Raw genomic sequence first — 21,553 nt, forward strand, 5'->3', positions numbered from 1 at the left:
ACCACACCATTGTAACATTATATAACAGACCAGACCAGTACAATGCTAAGTTCGGGCAACCTTTAATCACATCCCAAAAGGTTTACTACGGTCCCTATAATATGTGAACACGGTCTCTCGCAGCAAATGAAAGTTTCAAATACTGATCGAAAAAGGGCCCGGCAATAGCGTTTTCATATAGGTTTGGGTACATTTATTTCATGGCAGAAAAAAAACATGACAACAAAATATATTAAAACGTAGTTCAATCTTTAAAGAATTAAAACAAAAACATTAAAATTTCTTAGTTTTTTTATGAAATTTAAAATTTACGGGCAAGCTTAAATGCACAATTCAATATTTTTGATGCAGTTAGTTTTCAAAGATTTTATCAATGGACACTGGTTTCTTCCTTTTTTGTTATTCTATCCAATCCTGCCAACGTGCCTTTTCGTACTACTGGCAGTGATCTACATATCTATGGGAAGCAAAGACTAGCTAGAAGGAACTGGCAACCACACCATTGTAACATTATATAACAGACCAGACCAGTACAATGCTAAGTTCGGGCAACCTTTAATCGAATCCAAAAGAGTTTGTTGTACGGTCCCTATATATGAACACGGTCCCTCACAGCCAATGAAAGTGTCAAATACTTATCAAAAAAGGGCCAGGCAATGGCGTTTTTATATAGGTTTGGATATATTTATTTAACAACAGAAAAAAACCATGACAGCAAGAAATATTAAAACGTAGATCAAGCTTTTTAGAAAAAAAACAACAAAAAAACAATAAATGTAAATTTATTATTTTTTCATGAAATTTAAAATTTACGGGTAAGCGAACTGTACAATTCAATATTTTTGTATGCAATTAATTTTCAAAGATTTTATCAATGGACACTGGTTTTTTCCTTTTTTTGTTATTATATCCAATCCTGCCAAAGTGCCTTTTCGTACTACTGGCAGTGATCTACATATCTATGGGAAGCAAAGACTAGCTAGAAGCAACTGGCAACCACACCATTGTAACATTATATAACAGACCAGACCAGTACAATGCTAAGTTGTTCGGGCAACCCTTATTCCTATCCAAAAAAGTTTGTTGTACAGTCCCTACATGTGAACACGGTCCCTCGCAGCAAATGAAAGTGTCAAATACTGATAAAAAAGGGCCAGGCAATATCCCTTTCATATATAGGTTTGGGTACATTTATTTATTAAAGTTTGTTGTACGGTCCCTTTATGTGAACACGGTCCCTCGCAGCAAATACAAGTTTCAAATACTGAACGAGAAAGGGCCGGGCAATAGCCCTTTCATAATATAGGTTGAGATACATTTATTTCGTAGTACATTAAAACGTATTTCAAGCTTTTAAGAAAAAAAGAAAAGAACAATAAATTAAAATTTATTATTTTTTTCATGAAATTAATAATTTACGGGCAAGCGAACTGTACAATTCAATATTTTTTAATGCAATTAACTTTCAAAGATGTTATCAAATGACAATGGCTTCTTCCTTTTATGTTATTTTATCCAATCCTGCCAAAGTGCCTTTTCGTACTACTGGCAGTGATCTACATATCTATGGGAAGCAAAGACTAGCTAGAAGGAACTGGCAACCACACCATTGTAACATTATATAACAGACCAGACTAGTACAATGCTAAGTTCAGGCAACCTTTAGTCATATCCAAAAAAGTTGGTTGTACGGTACCTATATGTGAACACGGTCCCTCGCAGCAAATGAAAGTGTCAAATACTGATCGAAAAGGGCCAGGCAATAATATCCATTTCATATAGGTTTGGATACATTTTTAACCACAGAAAGAAAAAAAAGATGACAACAACAATATTAAACGTAGTTCAAGCTTTTGAAAAAAAAGAGGAAAAAAAAATTATGTGTCATTTATGAAATTTATTATTTACGGGCAAGCGATCTGTACAATTCAATATTTTTGTATGTAGCTAATTTTTAAAGATTTTGTCAATGAACACTGGTTTCTTCCTTTTCTGTTATTATATCCAAGCTTGCTAAAGTGCCATTTCTTACTACTGGCAGTGATCTACATATCTATGGGAAGCAAAGACTAGCTAGAATGAACTGGCAACCACACCATTGTAACATTATATAACAGACAGACCAGTACAATGCTAAGTTCGGGCAACCTTTAGTCATAAACAAAAAAGTTTGTTTTACGGTCCCTATATGTGAACACGGTCCCTCGCAGCAAATGAAAGTTTCAAATACTTATCAAAAAAGGGCCAGGCAATAGCCCTTTCATATAGGTTTGGATACATTAATTTCGTGGCAGAAAAAAAAAACATGGCAACAAAATATATTAAAACGTAGTTCAATCTCTTAAGAATTGAATAATCAACATATGTATTGTTTTTTCATGAATATTAAAATTTACGGGCAAGCTTAACGGGCAAACATGACAAAAGAATTCATTACACGTAGTATAAGCTTATGAAAATATGAAGAAAAAAAAAAAACATGAATTAAAATTTATTAATTTTTTCATTGGTTCTTAACTTGAAAGGCAAGCTTAACTTGACAACCCAATATTTTGTTTTCAAAGATTTTGTCAATGGACACTGGTTTCTTCCTTTTTTTTTGGATATTATATCTAATTCTGCCAAAGTGCCTTTTCGTACTACTGGCAGTGATCTACATATCTATGGGAAGCAAAGACTAGCTAGAAGGAACTGGCAACCACACCAATGTAACATTATATAACAGACCAGACCAGTACAATGCTAAGTTCGGGCAACCTTTAATCATAACCCCAAACAGTTGGTTGTACGGTCCCTATATGTGAACACGGTCCCTCGCAGCAAATGAAAAAGTCAGATACTGATCGAAAAAGGGCCAGGCAACAGCCCTTTCATATAGATTTTGGGTACATTTATTTCGTGGCAGAAAAAAACCATGACAATAAATTATATTAAAACGTAGTTCAATCTCTTAAGAATTGAATAAAAAAAATATATATTGTTTTTTTCATGAATATTAAAATTTACGGGCAAGCTTAACGGGCAAACATGACAACAGAATTTGTTACACGTAGTTTATCTTTTGAAAATATAAAAAAAAAACATAAATTAAAATTTATTAATTTTTTTCATTAATTCATAAATTGAAAGGCAAGCTTAACTTTACAACTCAATGTTTTGTTTTCAAAGATTTTATCAATTGACACTGGTTTCTTTTTATTTTTTTGGTTATTATGGCCAATCCTGCCAAAGTGCCTTTTCGTACTACTGGCAGTGATCTACATATCTATGGGAAGCAAAGACTAGCTAGAAGGAACTGGCAACCACACCATTGTAACATTATATAACAGACCAGACCAGTACAATGCTAAGTTCGGGCAACCTTTAATCGAATCCAAAAAAGTTTGTTTTACGGTCCCTATATGTGAACACGGTCCCTCGCAGCAAATGAAAGTGTCAATTAATTATCAAAAAAGGGCCAGGCAATAGCGTTTTTATATAGGTTTGGGTACATTTATTTCGTGGCAGAAAAAAAACCATGACAACTAAATATACTAAAACGCAGTTCAATCTTTTAAGAATTAAAACAAAAACATTAATTTTTTTTTTTTTTTTTCATGAAATTTAAAATTTACGGGCAAGCTTAAATGCACAATTCAATATTTTTGTATGCAATTAATTTTCAAAGATTCTATATATGGACACTGGTTTCTTCCTTTTTTGTTATTATATCCAATGCTGCCAAAGTGCCTTTTCGTACTACTGGCAGTGATCTACATATCTATGGGAAGCAAAGACTAGCTAGAAAGAACTGGCAACCACACCATTGTAACATTATATAACAGACCAGACCAGTACAATGCTAAGTTCAGGCAACCTTTAATCATATCCAAAAAAGTTTGTTGAACGGTCCCTATAATGTGAACACGGTCCCTCGCAGCAAATGAAAGTGTCAAATACTGATCGAAAAGGGCCAGGCAATATCCATTTCATATAGGTTTGGATACATTTTTAACCACAGAAAGAAAAAAAGATGCGAGAACAATATTAAACGTAGTTCAAGCTTTTGAAAAAAAAGATGAATTTTTTTTTATGATTTTATTTATAAAATTTATTATTTACGGGCAAGCGATCTGTACAAATGAAAGTGTCAAGTATTGATCGAAAAAGGACCAGGCAATAGCCCATTCATATAGGTTTGGGTACATTTATTTCGCGGCAGAAAAAAACCACGACAACAAATTATATTAAAACGTAGATCAATCTCTTAAGAATTGAATAAAACAAAATATGGTTTTTCTTGAATATTAAAACTTACGGGCAAGCCTAACGGGCAAACATAACAACAGAATTCATTACACGTAGTTTAAGCTTTTGACAATATAAACAAAAAAACATTAATTAAAATTTATTAATTTTTTCATTGGTTCTTAAATTGAAAGGCAAGCTTAACTTGACAACCCGCTATCTTGTTTTCAAAGATTTTGTCAATGGACACTGGTTTCTTCCTTCTTTGGGGGATATTATATCCAATCCTGCCAAAGTGACTTTTCTTACTACTGGCAGTGATCTACATATCTATGGGAAGCAAAGACTAGCTAGAAGGAACTGGCAACCACACCATTGTAACATTATATAACAGACCAGACCAGTACAATGCTAAGTTTGGGCAACCTTTAATCATATACAAAAAAGTTGGTTGTACGGTCCCTATATGTGAACACGGTCCCTCGCAGCAAATGAAAGTGTCAAATACTGATCAAAAAAGGGCCAGGCAATATCCCTTTCATATTGGTTTTGATACATTTATTTAACGACAGAAAAAAACATGACAACAAAATATATTAAAACTTAGTTCAAGCTTTTAAGAAAAAAGAAGAAAAAAACAATAAGTTAAAATTAAAAATTTACGGGCAAGCGAACTGTACAATGCGATATTTTTGTATGCAGTTAATTTTCAAAATTTTATCAATGGACATGGTTTCTTCATTTTATGTTATTCTATCCAATCCTGCCAAAGTGCCTTTTCGTACTACTGGCAGTGATCTACATATCTATGGGAAGCAAAGACTAGCTAGAAAGAACTGGCAACCACACCATTGTAACATTATATAACAGACCAGACCAGTACAATGCTAAGTTCGACAAACCTTTAATCATATCCAAAAAAGTTTGTTGTACGGTCCCTATATGTGAAGACGGTCCCTCGCAGTAAATGAAAGTGTCGAATACTGATCAAAAAAAGGCCTTTCATAATACAGGTTTTAGAAAAAAAAACACGACAACAAAATATATTAAAACGTAGTTCAATCTTTTAAGAAAAAATAAAGAAAAAAATAATAAATTAAAATTTAATATTTTTTTCATGAAATTTAAAATTTACGGGCAAGCGAACTGCACAATTCAATATTTGTGTATGCAATTAATTTTCAAAGATTTTATCAATGGACACTGGTTTCTTCCTTTTTTATTATTATATCCAATCCTGCCAAAGTGCCTTTTCGTACTACTGGCAGTGATCTACATATCTATGGGAAGCAAAGACTAGCTAGAAGGAACTGGCAACCACATCATTGTAACATTATATAACAGACCAGACCAGTACAATGCTAAGTTTGGGCAACCCTTATTCCTTTACAACAAAGTTGGTTGTACGGTCCCTATATGTGAACACGGTCCCTCGCAGCAAATGAAAGTGTCAAATACTCATCAAAAAGGGCCAGGCAATATCCCTTTCATATAGGTTTGGATACATTTATTTAACAACAGAAACAACCCTAACAACAAAATATATTAAAAAGTAGTTTGAGCTTTGAAGGAAAAGCTGTTAAGGAAAAAAAAAAAAAACAGAAACTAACAATAAATTAAAATGGATAATTTTTTTTTCATGAAATTTAAAATTTACGGGCAAGCGAACTAAACAATTCAATATTTTTGTATGCAGTTAATTTTCAAAGATTTTAACAATGGGCACTCCTTCCTTTTTTGTTATTCTATCCAACCCTGCCAAAGTGCCTTTTCGTACTACTGGCAGTGATCTCCATATCTATGGGAAGCAAAGACTAGCTAGAAGGAACTGGCAACCACACCATTGTAACATTATATAACAGACCAGACCAGTACAATGCTAAGTTCGGGCAACCTTTAGTCATATACAAAAAAGTTTGTTGTACGGTCCCTATATGTGAACACGGTCCCTCGCAGTAAATGAAAGTGTCGAATACTGATCGAAAAAGGTCCAGGCAATAGCCCATTCATATAGGTTTGGGTACAGTTATTTCATGGCAGAAAAAAAAACCATAATAACAAAATATATTAAAACGTAGTTCAATCTTTTAAGAATTAAAACAAAAACACTAAAATGTATTATTTTTTTTTCATAAAATTAAATTTTACGGGCAAGCGAACTGTACAATTCAATATTTTTGTATGCAATAAATTTTCAAAGATTTTATCAATGTACATTGGTTTCTTCCTTTTTTATTATTCTATCCAATCCTGCCAAAGTGCCTTTTCGTACTACAAACTGGCAGTGATCTACATATCTATGGGAAGCAAAGACTAGCTAGAAGGACTTGGCAACCACACCATTGTAACATTATATAACAGACCAGACCAGTACAATGCTAAGTTCGGGCAACCTTTAATCATATCCAAAAAAGTTTGTTGTACGGTCCCTATATGTGAACACGGTCCCTCGCAGCAAATGAAAGTGTCAAATACTGACCGAAAAGGGCCAGGCAATATCCATTTCATATAGGTTTGGATACATTTTTTGACAACAAAAAGAAAAAAAGATGACAACAACAATATTAAACGAAGTTCAAGCTTTTGAAAAAAAGAAAAAAAAAATGTATGATTTTATTGATGAAATTTTATTATTTACGAGCAAGCGATCTGTACAATTCAATATTTTTGTATGCAGCTAATTTTCAAAGATTTTGTCAATGGACACTTTTTTTTCCTTTTCTGTTCTTATATCCAAGCTTGCTAAAGTGCCATTTCTTACTGCTGGCAGTGATCTACATATCTATAGGAAGCAAAGATTAGCTAGAATGAACTGGCAACCACACCATTGTAACATTATATAACAGACCAGACCAGTACAATGCTAAGTTCGGGCAACCTTTAGTCATATCCAAAAAAGTTGGTTGTACGGTCCCTATATGTGAACACGGTCTCTCGCAGCAAATGAAAGTGTCAAATACTTATCAAAAAAGGGCCAAGCAATATCCCTTTCATATAGGCTTGGAAACTTTCAGAAAAAACACGACAACAAAATATATTTAAACGTAGTTCAATCTTTTAAGAATAAAAAGAAAAGAATTATGAATTAAAATTTATTATTTTTTACATGAAATTTAAAATTTACGGGCAAGCGAACTTTACAATAATTTTTTTTGGTATGCAGTTAATTTTCAAAGATTTCATCAATGGACACTGGTTTCTTCCTTTTTTGTTATTATATCCAATCGTGCCAAAGTGCCTTTTGTACTGCTGGCAGTGATCTACATATCTATGGGAAGCAAAGACTAGCTAGAAGGAGCTGGCAACCACACCATTGTAACATTATATAACAGACCAGACCAGTACAATGCTAAGTTCGGGCAACCTTTGATCATATCCAAAAAAGTTTGTTTTACGGTCCCTATATGTGAACACGGTCCCTCACAGCAAATGAAAGTGTAAAATACTTAGCCAAAAAGGGCCAGGCAATAGCTTTTTTATATAGGTTTGGGTACATTTATTTCGTGGCAGAAAAAAAACATGCCAACAAAATATATTAAAACGTAGTTCAATCTTTTAAGAATTATAACAAAAAAATTAAAATTTATAATTGTTTTCATGAAATTTAAAATTTACGGCCAAACTTAAATGAACAATTTAATATTTTTGTATGCAATTAGTTTTCAAAGATTTTATCAATGGACACTGGTTTCTTCCTTTTTTGTTTTTCTATCCAATCCTGCCAAAGTGCCATTTCTTACTACTGGTAGTGATCTACATATCTATGGGAAGCAAAGACTAGCTAGAAGGAACTGGCAACAACACCATTGTAACATTATATAACAGACCAGACCAGTACAATTCTAAGTTCGGGCAACCCTTATTCCTATCCAAAAACGTTTGTTGTACAGTCCCTACATGTGAACACGGTCCCGCGCAGCAAATGAAAGTGTCAAATACTGATAAAAAAGGGCCAGGCAATATCCCTTTCATATAGGTTTGGGTACATTTATTTAACAACCGAAAAAACATGACAACAAAATATATTAAAACGTAGCTCAATCTTTTATGAATTGAATAAAAACATATATATTATTTTTTCATGAATATTAAAATTAACGGGCAAGCTTAACGGGAAAACGCGACAACAGAATATATAACACGTAGTTTAAGCTTTTGAAAAAAAAAATAACATAAATTAAAATTTATTAATTTTTTTCATTAATTCTTAAATTAAAAGGCAAGCTTAACTTGACAATCCGATATTTTGTTTTCAAAGATTTTATCAATGGACACTGGTTTCTTCCCTTTTTTGGGTTAGTATATCCAATCCTGCCAAAGTCCCTTTTCCGTACCACTGGCAGTGGTCTACATATCTATGGGAAACAAAAACTAGCTAGAAGGAACTGGCAACCACACCATTGTAACATTATATAACAGACCAGAATAGTACAATGCTAAGTTCGGGCAACCTTTAAACATATCCAAAAAAGTTTTTGTACGGTCCCTATATGAAGACGGTCCCTCGCAGCAAATGAAATTGTCAAACACTGATCGAAAAAGGGCCAGGCAATAGCCCTTTCATTTAGGTTTGAATACATTTATTTCATGGTAGAATAAAACATGCCAACAAAATATATGAAAACGTAGTTCAATCTGTTCAGAATAAAAAATAAAATAAAACATTAAAGTTATTATTTTTTACATGAAATTTAAAATTTACGGGCATGCTTAACTGTACAACTCAATATTTTTGTATGCAAATAATTTTCAAAGATTTTATCAATGGACACTGGTTTCTTCCTTTTTTGTTATTATATCCAATCCTGCCAAAGTGCCATTTCTTACTACTGGCAGTGATCTACATATCTATGGGAAGCAAAGACTAGCTAGAAGCAACTGGCAACCACACCATTGTAACATTATATAACAGACCAGACCAGTACAATGCTAAGTTCGGGCAACCTTTAGTCATTTACAAAAAAGTTTGTTGTACGGTCCCTATATGTGAACACGGTCCCTCGCAGCAAATGAAAGTGTCAAATACTGATCAAAAAAGGGATAGACAATATCCCTTTCATATAGATTAACATACATTTATTTAACAACAGAAAGAAAAAAAAAACATGACAACAAAAATTTTAAACGTAGTTCAAGCTTTAAGAAAAGAAGAGGAATAATATTATTATTTTTTAATGAAATTCAAAAATTAGGGGCAAGCGAACCGTACAATTCATTATTTTGCCATGCAATTAATTTTGAAAGATTTTATCAATGAACATTGGTTTCTTCCCTTTTTGGTTATTATATCCAATCCTGCCAAAGTGCCTTTTCTTACTACTGGCAGTGATCTACATATCTATGGGAAGCAAAGACTAGCTAGAAGGAACTGGCAACCACACCATTGTAACATTATATAACAGACCAGACCAGTACAATGCTAAGTTCGGGGAACCTTTAATCATATACAAAAAAGTTTGGTGAACGGTCCCTATATGAGAACACGGTCCCTCGCAGCAAATGAAAGTGTCAAATACTTATCAAAAAGGGCCAGGCAATATCCATTTCATATAGGTTTGGGTACATTTATTTCGTGGCAGAAAAAAACATGACAACAAATTATATTAAAACGTAGTTCAATCTTTTAAGAATTGAATAAAAAAAAATATTTTTTTTCATGAAATTTAAAATGTACGGCCAAGCTAAACGGGCAAACATGACAACAGAATATATTACACGTATCTCAAGCTTTTAAAAATATATTTAAAAAAAAAACATAAATTAAAATTTATTAATTTTTTCATTAATTATAAAATTGAAAGGCAAGTTTATCTTGACAACCCAATATTTTGTTTTCAAAGATTTTATCAATTGACACTGGTTTATTTCTAATTTTTGTTATTATATCCAATCCTGCCAAAGTGCCTTTGGCAGTAAAAAAAAAAACCATGACAACAAAATATGTTAAACGTAGTTAAAGCTTTTAAGAATAAAAAAAAAAAAAAAAATGAACGTTATTATTCTTTTCATTAAATTTTAAATTAAAAGGCAAGCTTAAATAATTTAGTATTTGTTAATGCAATTATTTGTCAAAGATTATTATCCTAAAAAGATTGTTACGGTTCCTATGTGAACAGGGTCCGTCGCAGCAAAAAAATTGACCCTTTTTGTTTAAAGAAGAGAGCATGCTAACGTGTACAAATCTGTGTTAACTGTGCAATAAATTTACAGATTTTATTAATAGACATTGGTTCCCCTCTATTAATGTTTTATCTGCTCTACAAACAAGCACGCTTCTCTAGAGCAATAATATAATAACGCAATTTTTTAAAACGCTTTCCAACAGTTTTTTTTCAATTATTTATTTCCCTTTTCGGTGTAAACAAAGGTCATAGGTGATATTTATAGATGGAATGTGTTCTATCGAGGTTAAGGGTCAAAACAACTTAGCCAATCCATTAAGAAAAGACCAGCCAAAGTGACTTTTCTGTTCTCGCAGTGGTTGGCATAGCTATGGGAAGCAACGACGAGCTGGCAGAAGCGCTTGGCAAACGGACCATTGTTAAAAAACAATACTTTTGAACCTATGAACCTGTGAACCTATTGCATTCCAAGCTAACCATAGGGTGATGTACGATTTCAGACTAGTACAGATTGACTACTACCATCAGAACAATGCCAACTGCAACCATCCTTTGTAGTATTATATAATTCCCATGCCTAGAATAATAGCAGTGTCATTGTGGGATTCTATGAGTCTACACATAGCCGTTAAGGCCCCTAAATTGTCACTGTCCCTGAACGCATGTTGGAAAGTGATTGCCACTAAGGGGACAAACAAGTCATGCAGTTGTTTTCCAAACCATTCAATATTGACTAGATGTATAATTAGTTGGGGCTTTCATATGGTACAATAAAAAATCTTGTTTGACTTACCACATGATAAGTATCAACAGCAACCAATCTCCACTGAGCCATAATCGAAGCACCCTCCATCTTTCATTGCCGTCCCGTGTTCCTGACTGCAATAACAATAACATATACGGATTGTGAAGTTAGAACTAAGGGACCAGACGAATTTCCCTTTCAGCCTCGGTTTGATTACAATTGGTTTCAGAATAGAGAAATAAACAAATGGTGGCACTAGTTTCTAACTATCCGATTGCTTTGTTTTTGAAGTAATACTAGCAGTTAATTCGCAAAATTTAACCTAAAATTTGAATTGTTTTACACTCTGTAATTGAGTGATCTAGTTAGAACCCCCTAGTAAGAGGGAAAGCCAATAAAGATTTGAAAAAAAACATGAAAATAGTAGGCCTACCACATGAGTTTAAATCTTGGTAAAACGAATATTGTTAACTTTATTATGTTTGGTTTTCTTCTAATAAGACCTGAACAATAAGTTGGTCAGATACAAGTTAAATCCTTCAGAAATACACACACGCATACAGTCGGCGTATAACCTATTACACATTACAAAGTACATTTCACATTTCTTCATTCGTTTTTGATAAACAACAATCTTTGCACTCGTTATGCGAACCTTCATATTGAGGCTGAGAGGAAAAAACAATGGAGGCCATACTAAGGATTTCCCTTGGAATGAGATTTAATTCAAAGCCCAAATCACATTGGACCTTATGGGACTCCACCAACTTCTTGAACAAAAAGAACCGACAAGAACAATGGATAATGACCTAGCCCGGTGAGGGCGCTATGTCAGTTTAACGGTCACAAAAAAGGACGACTATCTGGTCGAGACATCTAAATACTATTCGATTTTCTGCCCCGAGAATCTCAAAAAGCGACAGTATTTCCTTGACCGTGAGTAAGGGGGCCTGGAAGATCAGTTTGTCTGATGGGAAACTTAGCCGCTTCAAGATGAAACGTATCTCAATCCGGACTTCTTGAAATTAATCAATTACAAGAATGAACTGATACATTTAAGATTGTAAGCCAGAGTATTTAATTCGTGGAGTAAGCTTAGCGATGGGAATAAAATACCACTTACTGTGGAGTTATGCAGGGACGTAACTTCAAGTTTAATATTTGTTAATATATGTCAACGCCTTGTTTAGGGTTTGCCGGCTACAGTCTAGCATGCCTGTTTCCCCCTGTTTTCTACAAATGCTTAAATATTGTTATACGCTGATGAGAAGGTACTGTTGAAGTGAATTGTTTGGGACAGTGTTTTAATCTGATAAACAGTGTTATACAACGAACTTTAGCGGGCTCAACCTGGTTACTTTACAACTTTGGAGGATATTGTTAGGAACTTAGTTTTTTCCTGATAAAGGCAAACACTATTGTTTAAATTTACGACTTTGGAGGACCAGCGGGCACGTTGGACACAGCAACAGTTTTGGTCGACCCGTCGTGGCAACTAACATCTTCTCAAAAGTAAACTTGTTTTAATTTACTGGCAATTATTTGTGTGAAGCTCGTTTGGACTGGCAACAGTGCACAATAGATACTGTGAATAATTAAATAATATAGAATTCCAGAATTTCAATTCAACATCACATTGGCCATTGTAGGACTCCTACAACTCTATGACTCCCTACGACTGAAAATAACAATACAAAAATCGAGGAGCACAGAGCAAAGTGAGGGCGCTATGCCAACTTAACGGTCTCATTTTTACTACGGACATAAACAGATTCAGTCCTTACATTTTGTAATGTTGTCAACCACTTGGTTTAAGATTTCGCCGGGTACAGTCTAGGATGCTAGAATCCCCCTGTAATAATAGTGCTAAACTATTAACTAACATGAGCTGATGAGAAGGTTTGGACAACACTGTTTTGGAAGGCGTTTTAGCCCGTTGAAACTTGTGTCCAAAAAGATGGGGGGGGGGGGTGAGTAGTGTTGCTTGGATGTTGGTGGTCATAGCCAAGTAATTTTGTTTTGTTTTGCTGTTTGATATTTCCAGTATTCTACTACAAAAGAGGTTTCTTTTGAGAGTATGGCTAAACTACGTAAATTACTGAGGTTTGAGCGAGCCCACGCGCCGTGGTTTTTGCGTCGTGTACGGCGTGAAGTCGGGCTGTGACAAGGGAGATCGCGAAGTTGTCCGACTCGTAGCTGACAGCTACCCCTTCTAATCAAATAATTTGAGAGTGTAAATAAAGGGATTTGCAGCCTTTCGGAAGATTTTTATTGAAAATATTGGAAGCACAATCATTACAATGAGGTCATTGTAAAACGATATACTTTCCGTGCACAAACACATGACATGGAGTGAACATTGGTCAAACTGTGTTTCCCCATAAATGGCATCGTCAGCCACCGGTAAGATCTCATGTTACAAACTCCGGAATATTCTTCCTTTCCAGAATTATAGTTCAAATTTTGTGTATAAACGAGTTTGTTTTGTACTCGGCCCGACGTTGCAATTAACCGTGTGCAAAGCTCATTGGTTTGCCTAATAGCATCTTCTTCCAGGTAAACTTGGTTTTAATTTACTGTCAAATATTTGTGTGAAGCTTGTTTGGACTGGCAACAGTGCACATTAGAAACTGTGAGCAATTAAATAATATATAATTCCAGAATTTCAATTCAACATCACATTGGTCATTGTAGGACTCCAATTGGTCATTGGACAACTCTATGACTCCCTACGACTGAAAAGAACAATACATAAATCAAGGATCACAGAGCAAAGTGAGGGCGCTATGCCAACTTAACGGTCTCATTTTTACTACGGACATAAACAGATTCAGTCCTTACATGTTATGTTGTCAACCACTTAGTTTAAGATTTCGCCGGGTACAGTCTAGGATGCTAGATTCCCCCTGTAATAATAGGGCTAAACTATTAATTAACATGAGCTGATGAGAAGGTTTGGACAACATTGTTTTGGAAAGCTTTTTAGCCCGTTGAAACTTGCGACCAAAAAGAGGGGGGGGGGGGGGACGTTGTTTGGATGTTGGTGGTCATAGTCAAGTAGTTTTTTTTTTTTTTTTGGGGGGGGGGGGGGGTGACACTGATTTCAATCACATTTGATGTTTGATATTTCCAGTATTCTACTACAAAAGAGATTTCTTTTGAGAGTTTGGCTAAACTACGTAAATTGCTGAAGTTTGAGCGAGCTCAAGTGCCGTGGTTTTTGCGTTGTGTACGGCGCGAAGTCGGGCTGTGATAAGGGAGATCGCAAAGTTGTCCGACTCGTAGCTGACAGCTTCCCCTTCTAATCAAATAATTTGAGGGTGAAAATAAAGGGATTCGCAGCCTTTCGGGAGATTTTTATTTTAAATATTGGCAGCAAAATCATTACATTGAGGGCATTGTAAAACCATATACTTTCCGTGCACAAACACATGACATCGAGTGAACATTGGTCAAACTGTGTTTACCCATTACTGGTAACGTCAGCCACTGGTCAGGTCTCATGTTACAAACTCCCGGAATATTCTTTCTTTCCAGAATTATAGTTCTAATTTTGTGTATAACGAGACTAAGTAAATGGTTTGTTTTGTGCTCAGGCCGACGTGGCACGTCACCGTGTGCAAAGCTCATTGGTTTGCCTAATAGCATCTTCTCAAAGGTAAACTTGGTTTTATTTACTGGCAAATATTTGTGTGAAGCTTGTTTGGACTGGCAACAGTGCACAATAGAAACTGTAAGCAATTAAATAATATAGAATGCCACAGTTATAGGATTCATACAACTCTATGACTCCCTACGACTGAAAAGAACAATACAAAAATCGAGGATCACAGAGCAAAGTGAGGGCGCTATGCCAACTTAACGGTCTCATTTTTACTACGGACATAAACAGATTCAGTCCTTACATGGTGTAATGTTGTCATCCACTTGGTTTAAGATTTCGCCGGCTACTGTCTAGGATGCTAAATTCCCCATGTAATAATAGTGCTAAAATGAGCATGAGCTGATGAGAAGGTTTTGACAAAATTTGTGTGGGACAGCGTTTTAGCCCGTTGAATATCGCTACCAAAGAGGTGTAACGTTGTTACGAGGTAGTTTCTGCTCATTACAAAATTGCTTTAATAGCTATTCCTTAACGAGTAAATTGTTGAAAACCCCCCAGTTATGAACAAGTAAAGGGTTTATATGATTTGAGGCATTGAATGGTAAGGTATTAATATTTGGTTTGCGGTAACACCAAGTGTGAATCTGTACTTGCCAGGTAGAGTTTGTTCTTTAGAGAACTGTCTTAAGTTATTCTTCTACCGCGGAGTAGATTTATCGGATTTTCGGGAGACTTCCCAGTTCCGAAAAGAGCTGTCCTGCCTTTAAACTACTCTGGGCGGAATGCATAGAAAATAAGCTGTAATATGCTAAAAGGCGTACAATTTTAGCCAGAAAACGTACGTCATTTCACTTCAAAGTACTGCAGTTGTGGACAAAGATATTATTACTTATTATCCCCCTTAGTTTGATTTTAAACGCTTCTCAGATGGTGTATTCGTAAAGGGATTATTCTTTCTACCTTGACAATACTAGCACAGGAGTTTCGAGGAAAACTCAAAAGAAAAAACACATGTTGAAATAAAATGTTTACAGTTGTACAACTCTAATATCTAAATAATAGATGTTAAATTTGCATCGGGGATAAATAATATTATAGCACTGTATACTCAGTACTAACCCGAGTTTTGTGAAAAAAAGCAAAAAAGACTCGGATGGGATTCGAACCCACGACCCTTGACACTCTAGAGCAATATCTTACCAACTAGACCACCGAGACTTCCCGGTAGCTTGAGGCATTTTGAATTCTATGTTTTAGCAGCGGGTACTGCAAACAATTTAATATAATGTTAAATTTGCATCGGGTGATCAAATATAAAGAATATTAATTTGGTTTTTACCAATATATATCGATGTGTGTTAGCACTGTATACTCAGCACTTACCCGAGTTTGGTATTATACTATATTATAATTAAAACATTAAAACAGTCCAAAAACACCAAAGCCTTTAAACATCTATTTGTAATTTTATGCGCCTAATTGTTTTTTTTTACACCAAACATATCAACCAAATAAAAAAATAGATTTGTTTTTATATCTTCTTTATTATTTTATGTTTGGGAGTGTGCTTCTCTTTGCCGTCGATTTTTCTGATTAAATAAAACATACAACATGGAACAATAAATGCATTATCAAAATAAAAGACAAAAAGTTACTCTGCGATTTGTCAGGTATTCAGGAGCCGCGATTCGGGTTATTCCCCCATTGCAATGTATGGTCCGCGCAACACATACACCACTAACAGAGGCCCCTTACCGGCTTCCATATAGCACCCTTCTGGTATGACAACCGACTTCACAGTATATCCTTCCCTATCTCTCAACCCTAGCAGTCCTTGCCCCCCTCGCTCAGGGTAAACAAAGCGGCTCCCAAACCATACTGGTGTCTTTCCCAGTAATTAATGCCTTGTTTCGTAATATTGCGAGGGGCCGGGATCGAACTCGGGACCAGTGGCTCATACCAATCCGGAATTCAGAGACAGTACCAGCGCCTAACGAATCGCCCTAGCACGTTGGTGCTTGCCAGATCCGATTTTAATTCTTATAAGGCAAAATAAATCCAGGTGCATTGTGGGACGGTCGTTTGATCACTGGGACGTGAACAGAAGACCATAGGATGCGTTATATAGTGTTCCCTGACAGCACTACCAGATTAGCTCAGTGAGTTGTGGCGCAGTGACTGCAAAACTTCAAACGAAGTGTATGAGTTCGAATGTCGGCCTCGCCAAATATGAATTTTTTTACATTTTAAATTATAATATTTAACTTTTGAATTGTAAAAAATTCAATGTATTACAAAAAACATTACCACATTGGAGAATACAAATTTAAAAACTCCCCCTAAACGGACAAGATTTTAATATTATTTTACATGGTTAAGTAATTAATATTGCACACTAGTACTTGGTTTCTGGAGTATATTCGGGAATGTTTAGTTTTTACAAGGTGTTCATTTTTTTAATTTTTTTTTAAGAAGTTAAAACAAGGCAACCGCTAGTGTACAATTCAGTGCAATTAATTTTCAAAGATTTTATCAACGGACACTTGTTTCTTCATATTTGTTAAAGTGTGAACACGGTCCCTCGCAGCAAATGAAAGTGTCAAATACTGATCAAAAAGGGCCAGGCAATATCACTTTCATGAAAGTGTCAAATACTGATAAAAAAGGGCCAGGCAATAGCTTTTTTATATAGGTTTGGGTACATTTATTTCGTGGCAGAAAAAAACATGCCAACAAAATATATTAAAACGTAGTTCAATCTTTTAAGAATAATAACAAAAACATTAAAATTTATTATTTTTTTCATGAAATTTAAAATTTACGGCCAAACTTAAATGCACAATTCAATATTTTTGTATGCAATTAATTTCCAAAGATTCTATCTATGGACACTGGTTCTTCCTTTTTTGTTATTCTATCCAATCCTGCCAACGTGCCTTTTCGTACTACTGGCGGTGATCTACATATCTATGGGAAGCAAAGACTAGCTAGAAGGAACTGGCAACCACACCATTGTAACTTTATATAACAGACCAGACCAGTACAATGCTAAGTTCGAGCAACCTTTAAATATATCCAAAAAAATTTTGTTGTACGGTCCCTATATATGTGAACACGGTCCCTCGCAGCAAATGAAAGTGTCAACCACACCAAAATAAAGGGTGCGTTCGTTTACCTTCCCTGGGTCGATCCCGGTGTGCGAGGTTTTTTTTTCAAGGACGAACGTGTTCAGATAATTACCCACGTTTGTCCTGGAAGAAAAAAACCGCCACAAACCGGGGTCGACCAAGGGAAGCTAAACGATCGCACCCATATTAAAACGTAGTTCAAGCTTTAATGAATAAAGAAAACAAAAAATAATATAATTTATTATTTTGTTAATGTAAATTTAAATGTACGGGCAAGCTTAAAATATGTACAATTCAACATTTTTGTATGCAATTAATTTTCAAAGATTTTATCAACGGACACTGGTTTCTTCCTTTTTTGTTATTATATCCAATGCTGCCAAAGTGCCTTTTCGTACTACTGGCAGTGATCTACATATCTATGGGAAGCAAAGACTAGCTAGAATTAACTGGCAACCACACCATTGTAACATTATATAACAGACCAGACCAGTACAATGCTAAGTTCGGGCAACCTTTAATCATAACCAAAAAGTTGTACGGTCCCTATATGTGAACACGGCCCCTCGCAGCAAATGAAAGTGTCAAATACTGATCGAAAAAGGGCCAGTTAATAGCCCTTTCATATAGGTTTGGGTACATTTATTTCGTGGCAGAAAAAACCATGACAACAAATTATTAAAACGTAGTTCAATCTCTTAAGAATTGAATAAAAAAAATATATATTGTTTTTTTCATGAATATTAAAATTTACGGGCAAGCTTAACGGACAAACATGACAACAGAGTATATTATACGCGTAGTTTAAGCTTTTGAAATAATAATTAAAAAAAAACATTAATTAAAATTTATTAATTTTTTCATTGGTTCTTAAATTGAAAGGCAAGCTTAACTTGACAACCCAACATTTTGTTTTCAAAGATTTTTTCAATGGACACTGGTTTCTTCCTTTTTTTGTTATTATATCCAATCCTGCCAAAGTGCCTTTTCGTACAACTGGCAGTGATCTACATATCTATGGGAAGCAAAGACTAGCTAGAAGGAACTGGCAACCACACCATTGTAACATTATATAACAGAGCAGACCAGTACAATGCTAAGTTCGGGCAATCCTTATTATTATCCAAAAAAGTTTGTTGTACGGTCCCTATAATATGTTAACACGGTCCCTCGCAGCAAATGAAAGTGTCAAATACTAAACGAGAAAGGGCCAGCCTATAGCCCTTTCATAATATAGGTTTAGATACATTTATTGCGAGGCAAAAAAAAAACCCATGGCAACAAAATATATTAAAACGTAGTCCAAGCTTTTAAGAATAATAAAAAAAATTGAACTTAATCATTTTTTCATCAAATTTTAAATTAAAAGGCAAGCTTGACTGTACAATTGAATATTTGTTGGTTTTTTTTCAAACATTATTATCCTAAAAAGATTGTTACGGTTCCTATGTGAATAGGGTCCCTCGCAGCAAAAAACTTGACCTTTTTTTTTAAAGAAGAGAGAACGCTAACGAGTACAAATCTGTGTTAACTTTGCAATACATTTTAAGACTTTATTAATAGACATCGGTTCCCCTCTTTTAATGTTTTATCTGCTTTATCGAGGTTAAGGGTCAAAACACCTTAGCCAGTCCACAAAGAAAAGACCAGCCAAAGTGACTTTTCTGTTCTCGCAGTGGTTGGCATAGCTACGTGAAGCAATGACGAGCTGGCAGAAGCACTTGGCAAACGGACCATTGTTAAAAATACAATACTTTTGCACTGGATGCTATTCACTATGAACCTATTGCATACCAAGCTAACCATAGGTTGATGTACGATTTCAGACTTGTACAGATTGACTACTACCATCAGAACAATGCCAACTGCAACCATCCTTTGTAGTATTATATAATTCCCATGAATAGAATAATAGCAGTGTCATTGTGGGATTCTATGAGTCTATACAAAGCCGTTAAGGCCCCTAAATTGTCACAGTCCCTAAACGCATGTTGGAAAGTGATTTCAACCGAGGAAACACAAGTCAAGCAGTTGTTTTCCAAACCATTCAATATTGACTATGATGTAAAATTAATTGAGGCTATCATATGGTACAATAAAAAATCTTGTTTGACTTACCACTTTAAGTATCAACAGCAACCAATCTTCACTGAGCCATAATCGAACCACCTTCCATCTTTCTTTGCCGTCCCGTGTTCCTGACTGCAATAACAATAACACATACGGATTGTGAAGTTAGAACTAAGGGACCAGACGAATTCCCTTTCAGCCTCGGTTTGATTACAATTGGTTTCAGAGTAGAGAATCAAAATAATTGTGGCACTAGTTTCTGACTATCCGATTGGTTTGTTTTTAAAGTAAGAAAACTAGCAGTAAATTTACCTAGTTTAACCTTAAATTTGAATAGAGTATTTGTTGTATTGCAACCTAGAGAGAGGGAAGGCCAATAAAGGTTTATCCAGGGAACATTACATTAAAAAAACATTAAAATAGTAGGCCTACCACATGAGTTTACATCTTGGTTAAAACGAATAAGGATATATAAAGGGTTGCCCAGTATTAATTTGTTGATGAGCACACTCATCGTTAACTTTATTTTGCTTTGTTTTCTTCTAAGGCGTGAACAATAAGTTTGTCAAATACAAGTTAAATCCTTCAGAAGTACACACACGCATACAGTCGGCGTATAAACTATTACACATTACAAAGTACATTTCCCGTTTCGTCATTTACTTCTGCTAAACAACAATCTTATGCGAACATTCATATCGAGGCTGAGAGGACAAAACAATGGAGGCCATGCTAAGGATTTCCCTTGGAATGAGATTTAATTGAAAGTCCAGATCACATTGGACCTTATGGGACTCCACCAACTTCTTGAACAAAAAGCACCGACAAGAACAATGGGTAAAGACTTAGCCCGGTGAGGGCGCTATGTCAGTTTAACGGTCACAAAAAAGTACGACTATCTAGTCGAGACATCTGAATATTATTCGATTTTCTGCCCCGAGAATCTCAAAAAGCGGCAGTATTTCCTTGACCGGGAGTAAGGGGCCTGGAAGGTTGGTATGTCTGATGGGAAACTTAGCCGCTTCAAGATGATACGTTTCTCAATCCGGACTTATTGAAATTAAACAATTACAAGAATGAACTGATAGATTTAAGAATGTGAGGCAGAGTTGTTAATTCCCGGAGTAAGCTTAACAATGGCAATAAAATACATGGTCTATTAACGATCCCGCTTACTGAGGAGTTAAACAGGGACGTAAATTCAAGTATAATACATTTTAATGTATGTCAACGCCTTGTTTAGGGTTCGCCGGCTACAGTCTAGCATGCCTGTTTCCCCTTCTCTTCTAAAAATGCTTGAATAATATTATACGCTGATGAGAAGGTTCTGTTGACAAAGTGAATTGTTTGGGAGAGTGTTTTAATCTGACAAAAAGTGTTATACAATGAACTTTAGCGGCTCAACCGGGTTACTTTACGACTTTGGAGGACATTGTCAGGAACTTAGTTTTTTCCTTACTAAGAAATTGCTATAATCATTTCGTGATAAAGGCCAAAATTGTGTAATTTTTGCAACACCACGTTCAGGATTTTGCTGGTCATAGTCTTGGACTTGGCAGGTCATGTTGAAAAAGAAGTAGTTATTAGCGTTAAAATACTCATAAATGGGGATAGGGCCAGCGGGCACGTTGGCCATACCAACAGTTTTCTTATATTG

General features: G+C 35.1%; 2 protein-coding genes across 4 annotated transcripts in view; one reads left to right on the forward strand and one right to left on the reverse strand.

Moving 5' to 3' along the window:
• Positions 1-21,553, reverse strand: part of LOC139936757 (cyclic nucleotide-binding domain-containing protein 2-like) — a 174,895-nt gene that overhangs the window by 109,781 nt on the left and 43,561 nt on the right. The window contains exons 4-5 of one of the 3 annotated variants that reach the window (XM_071931679.1): positions 19,945-20,028; positions 11,143-11,228 (exon numbers count right to left, since the gene is read on the reverse strand). The gene's annotated coding sequence lies outside the window, so the exon portion shown is untranslated. Of the gene's footprint in view, positions 1-11,142; positions 11,229-19,944; positions 20,029-21,553 lie in introns of those variants that run through there. The other 2 variants (XM_071931682.1, XM_071931681.1) reach the window with 2 other exon arrangements.
• The window catches only part of LOC139936759 (cyclic nucleotide-binding domain-containing protein 2-like), a 107,501-nt gene that overhangs the window by 21,750 nt on the left and 64,198 nt on the right, over positions 1-21,553 (forward strand). The gene's annotated exons all lie outside the window — the stretch shown is intronic.

This window comes from Asterias amurensis, chromosome 4 (assembly GCF_032118995.1).
Source record: "Asterias amurensis chromosome 4, ASM3211899v1".
In the NCBI taxonomy this organism is placed as follows: domain Eukaryota; kingdom Metazoa; phylum Echinodermata; class Asteroidea; order Forcipulatida; family Asteriidae; genus Asterias; species Asterias amurensis.